Genomic DNA, 12938 nt, shown 5'->3' on the forward strand with positions numbered 1-12938 from the left:
GATGTTGATCATCACTTTATTTATTTGCATTACCATAGTTTGACACCCAATAGCCGATGTATTTTTCGTGCTGGGGTGTCGTTAAACATTCATTCATTCATTCATTCCTACATACATGTAACACATCAAGTGAAAGAAGACCATCAGTCAGGGTTTCTGCCAGGCTGAAATTTAGGAAATTAATATACAGTAGAATCTCGTTGGGTCGAACTCGGAAGGGTGGAATACACCGCAACGCTCAAACAAAAACAAAAGTCCCAGTTACACTTACACACTGTTGACCAAATGGTTAGGTCAAACTATCTGATGGGTCGAAGACTTTCTCGAGCACCAAGGGGGTTCGAGCCAACAGGATTCAACTGTGTATATTTTATTAATTTTTACAAAGATTATAATAAGAGAAATGCTGTTTTAAAATTTGTCAAAGAATGATTTAAAACCCATTACTACCTAATGGGGGCACTTATGATCTGTTTTCTTTTTACTATAAACCCTAAAATCGTTTTCTGGCAGAAAGCCTGTCAGTGTATTGGGTATTGATCGATTATAATAAAACAAATTGGTCGGTTTAGCTCTATCGACGTGATGATCAATTATAAAAATCCATAATCGAATCTGTGGGAAAATTAATGTTATTTAGCTGTAATTGTGCCTCCAGTTTACAGGGTTCAACAAATCCACTATCCCTGGGTCCTGGCTTGTGAATTTATGGTCTGGGCTAGTGGAAACTGTGAACTGTATTACTATAATATACTACTCAAAAGAATTTAAGGGTCAAAAATTTATAACCAAATAAGTTTCAGAGTGTATTAGATTGATGATGTAAACTACACCAATTTTTTATTTATTGTTCCATATTTACAAATAAACACAAATAAACGTCACTGTATACAAGAAAGTCACATGACATGCTGTCAAAGTTGAAGGTTGTCAAACATGGATTTTACACATTAAAACATTCGTTTAATAGTGTGTGAATCCACCCCTGGCGCGAATACACTCGACACATCGTTGCCTCATGCTGTTGATTAGACGTCTGAAGAACTCTTGGGGAATGGCCTGCCACTCTGCCATAAGAAGTTGACCCAGATCATGAAGGTTGGCCAGAGGGGCATGGTTATCCCGAACTCTCCTGCCTAATTCATCCCAGGCATTCTCTATTGGGGCCAAGTCAGGCGAATATGCTGGCCAATCCATCCTGGCGATACCTTGTTGTCTGAGAAAGTCCGTTACCACCCTGGCGCAGTGGGGTCTGGCATTGTCATCCTGCAGAACTGCCCCGCCGCCAATCTGCTGAAGGCCTGGGAGAACCAACGGCCAGATAATCTCATTCAGATAGCGGATTCCATTCAGATTGCCATCCAGCACATAGAGGAGGGTCCTGTGGTGGACAGAGATGCCGCCCCACACCATGACGCTGCCACCATCGAACCAGTGACGTTGTCTAATGTTAACATCAGCGAAGCGCTCCCCAGGACGTCTGTAGACACGAACCCGACCATCGTTGAACTGGAGACTAAACCTGGACTCATCAGTGAACATCACTCGACCCCACTGAACACGTTGCCACCGCAGATGAAGCATGCACCAGTGACGTCTGGCCGTTCTGTGACGTGGTAGGAGTGGTGGTCGAACAGCCTGGCGACGGTAGCGTAGATTATTGGCTCTCAGACTATTGTGTATGGTTTGATCAGACACTCGAGTTCCAGTCGCAGTCCGCAGATTGTCACGTAATCGCAGTGCAGTGGTTGTGCGTTGACGTAGAGCCATATTGGTGATGTAGCGGTCCTCTCTATTTGTAGTGCTTCGGGGTCTTCCCGAACGTGGACGATTTCGAGCAGAATTCGTTGCTTGGTACCGTTGCCACAGTCGGCCAACGACACTCTGACTGACACCAAGTCTCAGAGCAACATTTCTTTGCATATTGCCATCCTGAAGCCAAGCAATAGCCCTTCCTCGATCTTCGATAGTCAGTTGAAGTCGTACCATTGTCGAATTTGGAGTGTGCACCGTACACGAACGCAAGCTCCAATTATACGGAAATTCAGCATTGGGAACATGGAATACACGTGCAAAGCGTGCAAATGAAGCGCTTTGTGAAAAAGCAAGTTATGGGCACTTAGCAGACCTTTCGCTTTCGCCTTAATTTATGTGCAAATGTAAGCATGTTTTCGCCATTAGAACTAGTCGACAGTGGATTTTAATTCATTTATGGGTTGCTTAGACCCACTTTCGTCAAAATGGAACAATACCATGCGTGACATTATGGTCTAGCTAATATAATTGACATTCAGAAAATAATGTCGAAAATATCGTCTGACCCTTAAATTCTTTTGAGTAGTATATACATAGAGCACTAGCCAAAGCCTCTGTGAGGGATAGTGACTTTCTCACACATTTGTCGAACACTGGTTTAGATGATGGAATATATGTAAATTATATGTTGAGGTTGGGGTTTCTTTTCATGTGTCCATTATAAAGAAAAAGTATATTAAATAGTTGTGTTGATATTTTAGGGTCTATCCTGATGAACGCGAAAATAGTTTCATGGTCCTTTTAATTCAAATCCTTTTTTTTTACTTTGTAACCGATTATGTAATTGAAAGCTGGCCAGTTGGTGCAAACCAATTGTACCCGATGATTGATGTTGAAATTCCAACCACTTCCCAATATAAATAACAATATAAGAGTAATGATAACTGTAATTCAAACATGTAACTCAAAATGTACATTAACTGTGAAATCAGTTTTTTCGTGGACATCACTTATCATAATTTTATGAAATTTACATAATTTTTATGCGGCTTTGGAAATTCTGGTATTAATTAGTAACAAATAATAATTTTTAACATACTGCCAATAAGAAATAAAGATAAATAAAATTAAAATGGCTTGGACAATGTACCCCACTGTGAATTAAGCACTGGCTAAATATGAAATAAATGAATAGGGTTAGTTGAGGATGATCGATTGCACACTGTATAATTGTTTTTTTTACACCTCAGCACATTGTAAACTATGGCTATTTGGGGTCTTTACATGATTACTTTTATATTTGGCCTAGAAAATGAGAAAAAAAAACCTGCTATACTCCAAACAAATATAAGCAAGATCTATTTTATAAACATTTTAATTGTCACTGCATATGACAGGATGTACATTTGAAATAATGAATGAATGAATGAATGAATGAATGAATGAATGAATGAATGAATGAATGAATGAATGTTTAACGACACCCCAGCGCAAAAATACATCGATTATTGGGTGTCAAACAATAGTAAAAAATGCATGAATTGATGATCAACTCAATATAAAATTAAAAACACAGTTTAAAGAGCTATTCAAAGCATAAATATCACAAGTATATTAAAATTTTGAGTATATGAATATCACAGATAATAACTATATGTAAATTTGGTTTTCCAAATATATCTTTCCGTGTCTGTTAAAAATGATTACACTCCAACTGAAATAAGAACTTACATATGTATCTGTTTGTCCTGAAAAGTGATAATCAAGCAAAATATACCTCAGATGTTATTTAGAAAATTTGTTTCTAATTTTCATTATTATTCATACTTACCTAGTACTAGCACAACAACAATGCTATACGACCCTGAGTTATAACCTCCACTGCAGAATTATCTCCCCTTGCCGAATGTATAACCTACACCTGCGCATGGGTAGACCGTATATCCTCGTTATCGATTCAAAGTCCGGAGGCGGGTGGGAGGTAACGGTTGTTGTTGTGCTAGTACTAGATAAGTATGAATAATAATGAAAATTAGAAACAAATTTTCTAATAGTCTTATTCAACTTACCGTACTAGCACAACAACAATGCTATAACAGATGTGATATAACACCATTAAAGCACGAGAATTTAACATTAAAGGGAGGAGGTAAGAAAACAAGGAGGACTTACCCATTCAACCAGTAGTGTTCGTCTCAAGTAATGATACAGTGAAAAAGCAACCCACATCATACGAGGTATAAAATGTCAAAGTGACTTTTAAATTGAAGAACTACAACCCCAATTAAAAGTAAACCAAGTTAACAAGGTGAGGAAACCCGCACACCAAGTAATGGTAAACGACACTCGACTGCCCCAGATAGTCAACCATCCACCCCCCACTCTCCAAACAGGAGGTGGAGAACTATCTCCCAGAAAGACTGCCGCTAGCGACCGGACGAAATAAGGGTCGCCCCCTACTCGTGGCCCTGCGCACCGAAATGAGTTGCTGCCCTGCAATGACTGACTGAATCCGCCGAGTTCCGTCCAGACCAACAGCCATATCACGGAAATAAAACCGGTCAAACGTGTGTCGACCTTTCCAAAATCCCGCACTCATGACCTTGAAAATGTCCAAAGAATCATGGAAATTAAGGGAAGCAGAAATCGCCCGAATCTCATGAGGTCGAACGGAGAAATTCCGCAGAACATGATCACCCGCCTTCTCATATGCCAGTTTGATGGTTGCAGCAATCCATCTCGACAAAGCATTCTTCGTAATGTCTCCTGGTTGGCGTGTGAAAGAGATAAACAGTCTCTTAGTGTTTTGCCGGAGATTTCTAGTACGCTCCAAATAGAATTTCAAAGCCCACACCAGATAAAGAAGTCTATCAGAATTATCCGCAGAAAGCGTACGAGATAAACACTGAATAATGGCCGGAGGAAACTCTTCCCCTGGCACCTGGTTCTTAGCCATGAAAACAGGATCAGTACGTAATGTAACTGACCCGTCCGTATTGTAATCCACCAAATCATGCAAAAAAGCATGAATCTCACTAATACGATGGCAAGCCGCTAGTGAGACCAGAAACAAAGTTTTCCACATCAAATGACGAAGACTGGCGAATTTCAAAGGCTCGTGGGGCTTGCCTTTGAGTGCATGCAGAACCAGAAAAACATTCCATTTAGGCAAAATGGAAGGCTTCTCAACCGTGTTTTGCAACGACTTAAGCAAGTCATGCAACACGAGATTCGTTGAGAAATTTTGACGTCCACACTGCCTCAGAGTAGTGAAAATGGACGACTGGTGACTTCTCACTGTTTGAACCTTCAGCTGTCTTTCTTGGACAAGAGCCAGAAAGTACTCAGCTAAATCATTAACAGTAGGCGACAAGGGATCCACGTCCCTCTCAGTCGCCCAACGAACCCAAGCGCGCCAGTGACACTGGTAGACCCTCTCCGTAGACTGGCGCTTCGACGAGGAGACGAGCTCAGCAACCCGTTTAGAAAAGCCTCGGTTTCGGACGGAAACCCCGACAATCACCATGCGTGAAGTCAGAAAACCTCCGGCTTCGGATGCCACTCTGTCCGACGCAGTCTCTGACTGAGCAGATCGGGTATCAACGGCAACCACACCGGCTCCTGCACTAAAAGTGACAGGAGCGGAGGAAACCAGGCTTGAGCTGCCCAACTCGGGGCTACGAGCGTGACACGACAAGGTTGCTGTCTGATCTTTGCCAGAACCTTGCCAAGCAGAACCGGAGGGGGAAAGGCGTAAAAATCCAGTCCCGTCCAGTCCATGCTCAACGCATCGTACTCCAGTACCAGTGGGTCTGGTACCGGGGATACAAACACTGGCAACTGACTGTTCAGGCGAGTGGCAAACATATCGAGTTGAGGACTCTCCCACAACTGAAGAACTCGATAAGCCACCGTCCGGTGCAACATCCACTCCGTCTGAACCGTGGGAACGACGACTCAAAGCGTCCGCCAAGATGTTCACGGACGAAGGAATGTGTTTGGCCGATAACACGACTCCCCAATCGTCGCACCATTCCAGAATCTCCAAAGCCGCAAGACTCAATGACAGGGATTTGGTGCCTCCCCACCGATTGAGGTACGCAACAACCGACGTGTTGTCCGACTTCAACAAAATCCGACGATGTCGAATAACAGTCCTGAAATGGAGACAAGCACGACGCACTGCTTCCATCTCCAACAGGTTGATGTGACGACTCCTCTCTGAAGGAGTCCACACCCCTGACAGATGTTGATCCAAAAGGTGTGCACCGAACCCCGAAAGTGGGTGTAAAGGAACGGCCTGGGACATACACTTGTCCACTAGACACTCTTGGATCGGAAGAATGAACTAAGGCCCCAATGGTATCACCAAATCCCAGCTGAGACCATCCCACACTCGGGACAAATGCCATTGAAGCGGTCTCTTGAACCGTCTGAACCGCACATTCAGCGCCGCCAGCGATTCGAGATGGCCTATCAACACATGGAGCGTGCACACCGATGCACTTTGCTCCACCAGAAGACGTTGCACCAACGTCCTGAAATTGTGAAGTCGCGAATCCGTTGGAAGAACGGACGCCTCCACAAGGTTGAAAACCACCCCGGAGAATCATGTCGATCACGAATTCCACGCCTACGAGACATGCCGTCTGTGAAGCCGCCAGAATTAACCAATCGTCCAGGTAATTGTGCATCCGTATACCCAACAGATGTACACGCCCCACCACTGCCTTTACTACCCGAGTAAAGACGTGAGGGCTTGTGGCCAATCCAAACGGCAGAACTTGAAACTCGTAAGCTCTGCCGTCGTAGAGGAACCGCAAGTACTTCCAAAAATCCTGATGGATTGGAACATGCAGGTAAGCGTCCTTCAAATCGATGGACACCGCCCATTCCCCCACCTGAAGCAAAGCGCGAACAGACTGAACCGTCTCCATCTTCACAGATGGAATAACGACGAAATAATTCAGTGGCTTCAGGTTTAGAATTGGTCGCCACTCGCCATTCTTCTTCTGGGCGAAGAACAGATGGGAATAAAATCCCGGAGTGCCCAAATCCACCTCCTGGATGGCTTTCTTGTTGAGAAACTCGACAACCATCTTCTCCACCAGTACTCGTTTGTCGACATGCGGTACTGCAGGTAACCGGGGGGAGGACATCAGTGGAGGGGGTGAAGAAAACGGAATTCTGTATCCGTTGCGAACAACCGACAAAACACATGGGTCCAGATCTGGCAGTTCGCACCAACTTTGAACAAAATGGCGTAATCTGCCCCCCACAGGAAGATCTGCTAACGGAACCTCCGTAAGCAGATGTCGATTGTCCACGCACCCTCATCCCGGCCGCTTCCCACCCCCGGGCGCCTTGCCCCGAGCGGAACCACGAAAACGTGCCGGCTTCCCCCAAAAACGTCCCTGTTTCGATGAACCACGGGCATTACCAGACTGCACACCCGAAGCAGACACCACAGGGATCTGATAACTGTCAAGAAAAGTCGATTTCTTAACAGGTGGAGGCTTAAAAGTAGACGCCGCCTGGCGCTTACGAGCAGTTTGGGACGGAGCAGCAGGGATGAATTTCACCGCTTCTTGGTCCATGACCAAGTTAAAATTGGTCCCAAAAAGTAAGGTTTCCCTTACTGAGCGACTACGAAAGTAGGTTTTAACCACACCCGTCGCTCTCAGTCCCGCCAGGTAGTGATCCCGACGCAGAAGTAGACTGTTGGCAAAAACACGCCCAGCAAGCTGAGCGACGTGATGACAGGCTTTAGAAGCCGCCAACAAACAACCCTTAGCCATCGGCGGAAGACCCGTGACTGCTTTATCTAACCCAAATAGGAACGTACCTAAATGGTTATTGACTTGAAAAAGAAGTTTAGATAACCTCTCCAAAGTCTCTAAATCCGTGAGTGGCACACTGACATTAGGAGATGGGTGGCAGTCTGCCTTCACCCTAGCGGAAAGGAAGGTAGCTCCCAATGTCTTATATGAAGACGTGGACAAAACCTTCGCCGCAGACAACAGTTTCCCGGTAGCTAACGCTGCCGGAAACTCTTCCACCACCGCCCCCAAAATACGATCGCTACCCGCAATCAAAGCATCAATCTCCGCAAGAGATTCATGCGCCTCGTGCACTAACGGCAAGCCGAAATCCTGCTGCAGAGCGTCCATCGCTAAAGGCCGGTTTCCAAACGAAACACCCTTGTAAGACTGAACAGCCTCCTCCGACGGAATTGCATCCGCACACACCAGTCGGACCTGTTCCCGTACAAAACCAAGAACCGCCTGGTAATCATAATCGCCGTCTGGCGTACCATCGGCCAAGTTGGGAATGTCGTCAAGCACCGAACCTGGTGCCGACCCTTCCCCCAAACCACACACTGATTCGGAGGGAAAATCGTCTTCCGAAGAAGAATTTTTTTCTAACGACGCTCCATGCGCTGAGAAACAAAGAGAGAAACAAAGAGAAACATAGTCCCCCCGAGTCCGCCCCTGAGGGCGACCCGAAACCATTGGACCCTGAACGAAAGGTTCCGCCCATGCAGTCGAGGGATAACGCCTGGAACCTCTACCCTGATCTGACAGGTCCGGATTGACCATCGGTGTAGACACAGGCGCACCCAAGAAAGCTGCGGTTTCCCTGATCCCTGCCGAAGCAGACAACGGGACTGGTGGTGTCGGTTGAACCGGACCGTCAGGAAATTCGTACACGTACGAATCCTGCGCCGAATTCTGAACCCAACGTACCACGTGTGGATTAGCCAACCCAGTTGACGTAGCCACATGCGAACGATATAAAAGTTGATGACGCTGTACAGGCGCCCCAACAACAGAAGGGACGCCTACTGGCGTCGCACCCGAAACAACGCCACCCGGCTCCGTGACCGAGACAACGTTGTAAGACTTCGCGATTTCGCCAAGTGGCTCGATCACTGAAGTAGCGCCGCAAGACGCGTTGGCCGAAACGGCGCCCTCGGACGCCATGACCAACCCTGCACCAGAAATCTGGTGAGCCAAACGGTGCCGCGAAGCCGACTTCATTCTAGAGCTAATCGACCCCTCCACAGAAGGACCGATAACCTTGCCCCCATCAGCAAGATGGGAGTCGGAACTGAGAGACACAGTCGTTCCTGCCACGACTGCACTCCCTCCGACTGACGCCCCCGTTACAACCGTAACCGGCGCCGCCTCCACCGACGGAGGCAAAAGCAAATCCCCAGGTCGAACGGAGCCCGACCTGGAAGAAACCTTCCCTGCTTCAGCCGAAACAGGGAGCAACAGCGCCCCCTCCGCGCCAAGCGGCGCTTCGGGTTTACTGCTATCACCATGAAGATGGCGAACAGACGAGGAGGCGCCCTTGCGCCTACCACTTGTCCGCGAACTCTTTGAACTGGACACCGACTTGCCGACCGCCGGCAAATCGGTATGGAGCACGACCCCGGAGGTTGCCACTGTGCTCCGCCCGTCCCATTCACGTCTAATCATCCTCTTTCGCTCGGCGTCTTTTGACAGCTTCTTAGCCTTCCCCCACGTGGAGGGGGACCAATTTACACAGATATGACACTGACGTTCAAAACAACAAGAACGACATGCCTGACATAACAAATGCTGATCAAACTGGGGCAGTCGTTTAAGACAACCCCCCTCGGCACATACAACCAACCGGTTGGAGCCCGAGGAAGCCGTGTCAGACATTAACCCAAGTGTAAATTACCCAAAAGACCTCGTATGACAGAGTAAAACAAAATTACAAATTAATAAACAATCTGACAATTTGACAAATTTTTTACTACAGAACTCGAACACGACTGCAATGGAGGACTGCAGAATCAAAAACGAGGATATACGGTCTACCCATGCGCGGGTGTAGGTTATACATCCGGCAAGGGGAGATAATTCTGCAGTGGAGGTTATAACTCAGGGTCGTATAGCATTGTTGTTGTGCTAGTACGGTAAGTTGAATAAGACTATCACTGAATAAGTAAACATTTACAAGCAGTTTCATTTTTAGCAATTGAAAAACCTAACCTAACCAGTGAAAATACTGGTGGACAAGTAGATTTCTACCTACACTTGTTTCATGAACAAGTGAAAAAAAGTATCAAACTTATTTCTTTCACTGGTTATACAAAATGGCCTTTGATATAACACTCAAGGGGCACTGGTCGGGATGTGGATATTTCTCACAGACAGGACAGTACATCCCACATCTATTGTGCAACAGCCCGAGTATAAATAAATTCTTGTCTTGTCTTGATATACCAGTCATGGGGCACTGATTGGGATGTAATGGCTGGGATGTGGAGATTTCTTAGACAGAACAGCACATACCACAGCTATTAACATACCAGTCATGGGGCATTGGCTGAGATGTGGAGATTTCTTAGACAGAACGGTACATACCACAGCTATTAACATACCAGTCATGGGGCATTGGCTGGGATGGGGAGATTTCTCACAGACAGGACAGCACATACCACTGCTATTGAATGACTGCTCTTATGACTCAAAATCACACCTCAGTGGACCACTTTTCTACCGCTGCACTACATTTTATGTGCACTAGCTCTGCAGTGTACTACTGCAGGATGGAATGGGGTTACTATCTCATGCAGCAGCTCATGGTAACACCATTGCACAATTCCTCAGGTTGCACGCATACCACAACAAAGAGTATGGCCCTAATCTGTAACATCCATATACTGCAAGTCATCTACATAAATCAAGGCCATGATAAAGAACAATTAAGTGGAGACAACAAAAGTATATTACCATCATTCATTGTGAGCACGGAAAAGTATACTTACTTGCCCACATCCTTTAAAATATGCAGTTTTAGTGACAAACTCATCAAACAATGAACACCCCAAGACAAAAAAAGAAAGAAAGAAAATATTTATAAAGTAGTACTCAACTTGTAACTACATTAAAGCATTTTAAGAGTACTGCTGAAGCAATATATGTCCCCTAACCGGCCCAACACATTTTCTTATCTCTTAAGTTCATGGGCCATAACTCTGTCAAAAATGGGTAAATTAAGATAAAAATCTAACTTGATTTATAGGTAGTACTAAACCAAATAACTTCCGGCTGGGTCAAAGTTCGAGGTGCACCGAACTTTTGATAGAGAAGTGAACACCACAAGTCCTGTGATTGGTTATAAATGTGAGTGTGTTGGTTGTAAAAAATAATAGTTTCATCTGGGTAAAAAAAATGTGCAATTTTATTTCATCTAGTACCAATGTGTCAAGTAGCCTTGTGCTTGAAACATGTATGGGGTACCTGTAAAAAAAAGTACTCGAATTTTGTGCGAAACTAGGGTAGTCATAGACACTACCCGTTATCTCAGAAACAAGCAGCTTGATCCCCATTTTTTTCTGATTCACTTTAAGTGTAAGGGGTGGTAGTATTTATATCCGTGGCGTTTATGTCGGCTGATACGTTGCAGGTAGGAGTTTTAGCCACATATGTTACTATTGTCGTCTATGGGATTTGATTTGGTAGTATACACCCTGTAACTGTACATGATAAGGCTATGCATAAAATTCCATCTGAATATATTGAGGCATTGTGTGAAAAAGTCTGTAAACCTATATGCGGGACAGACAAACAGACAGACAGACAGGTACAGACAGACAGACAAAAGGATGAAAACAAAACCTATAGTCCCAGTTGGGCTGGTAGGGTGCTATATAATAACAATGAAGTTAGAGAAATTTCACCATGGGCAAAATTACCTATAAACAGTGGAGCTCTGCATGATGTAAACATATACAACGAAGCCTATTATACTGACATACAGGAAATGACAAGCATGGCACACACAGTACATTCTGTATATACTCCTGGGACTACATGTTCTGCTGTGGTTCTGCTATTTGTGGCTTATTGGCAGTGAGCAGAATGGTGACAATCTGGATGAGGAATGATGGGCATCCTGCACATGTTTGCCTTCACATCCAGGTCAGGTGCGCCCTGTATCGCTTTAACATTCAGCTTCAATCTCACATTCTACCTGCATCTTTATATATATAAACCGTGGCAGATCCAGGCACCAGGCCCGGTCTCATTACATGCACAGCATCAACAGAGATCTTTTTTTAAAAACCTTCCATCTCTGTTGCCGGATGACCTCTGAGAATATATAGTAGTGACAGCTGATGCTTCCTCTTTTGGCACTCGGCCCAAAAAAGATTCCATCGTTACGCTTTTACCTGTATGTCCTACGTACATTAGTGCAGCAGTATCCATTGCTTTCATGTAAGAACAAATACCTTCTTTTTTTTTCTTTTCTTTTTTTTTACTGCCTGTGTTGGCAAGGTATCAACATTTCTGTAGCAGCAAACCAGATTTACTATAAGTTAGTGCGTAAAATGTAAAATTGCATTTTACAAAGTGCTAGGTGTTCTAGCAAATTACCTGCAATAATCAGAACAGAACAGAGGTGCGGAGAAGATTTGGTCGTTAAAGGTATGACTGCAGTAAAAAGTTCAAAATTACTTGCATTTTAAGATATTATTGTTATTCAAGATGATATTATGATTGGATTTCTTTCATTTTCTTTCTGTTTCTTCTTTTTGTTTTTTTTTCTTCAATTTTTATTTTGTAAGGTATTTACCATTAAGAGTTTAGTCTGATTTTAATACATTAATGTTTTGAGTCTTCACTTTCTTACCAGACTGCTATGAATAAATTATTTGGCATTTGAATGTCACAGTGAAAAACTCAAGATATAAATTGTAGTCATAAATATTTTAATCTGATACACTGTTAGCTTCTTTTCTTTTTTTACAAGATATTTTACTACAATAAAACTTAAAGGAATATTATATGATAAGCATTTTGTTAATTTCCTAAGTTCTAGAATCTATGTATATGTGCATGCCACATATAGAGAGGTTATTACCAGAGTGTTTTTCGGTACTGTCAATATCATATAAATTGTATTATGCTCGCCAGAGGCTCGCATAATACATTATTTTTATTCCTAATATATGATATTGACGGTACCGAAATATACGAGGGTAATAATCTCTTTATCATATAATCTCAAGCTTAATACAACGTGTTTTTATAAACTGTACACGCAACTTTAATTCCAGTCCTAGATATTCAAATGACATAAGAATATGTAGTGCGGTGTATTTTTGAATTGAAATGACGTCAAACTCGAATGACGTCATT

At 43.9% G+C, this 12938-nt stretch overlaps 2 protein-coding genes across 3 annotated transcripts in view; one reads left to right on the plus strand and one right to left on the minus strand.

The window, feature by feature from the left end:
* Positions 1 to 12938, minus strand: part of LOC121370965 (activating signal cointegrator 1 complex subunit 3-like) — a 179091-nt gene that overhangs the window by 37115 nt on the left and 129038 nt on the right. The window lies entirely within an intron of this gene.
* Positions 1 to 12938, plus strand: part of LOC121370966 — a 76160-nt gene that overhangs the window by 5629 nt on the left and 57593 nt on the right. The window contains exon 1 of one of the 2 annotated variants that reach the window (XM_041496527.1): positions 12104 to 12224. The exons of the other annotated variant lie outside the window; for it this stretch is intronic. The gene's annotated coding sequence lies outside the window, so the exon portion shown is untranslated. Of the gene's footprint in view, positions 1 to 12103; positions 12225 to 12938 lie in introns of those variants that run through there. 2 annotated transcript variants of the gene reach the window in all.

This window comes from Gigantopelta aegis, chromosome 4 (genome assembly GCF_016097555.1).
Source record: "Gigantopelta aegis isolate Gae_Host chromosome 4, Gae_host_genome, whole genome shotgun sequence".
Lineage (NCBI taxonomy): Eukaryota > Metazoa > Mollusca > Gastropoda > Neomphalida > Peltospiridae > Gigantopelta > Gigantopelta aegis.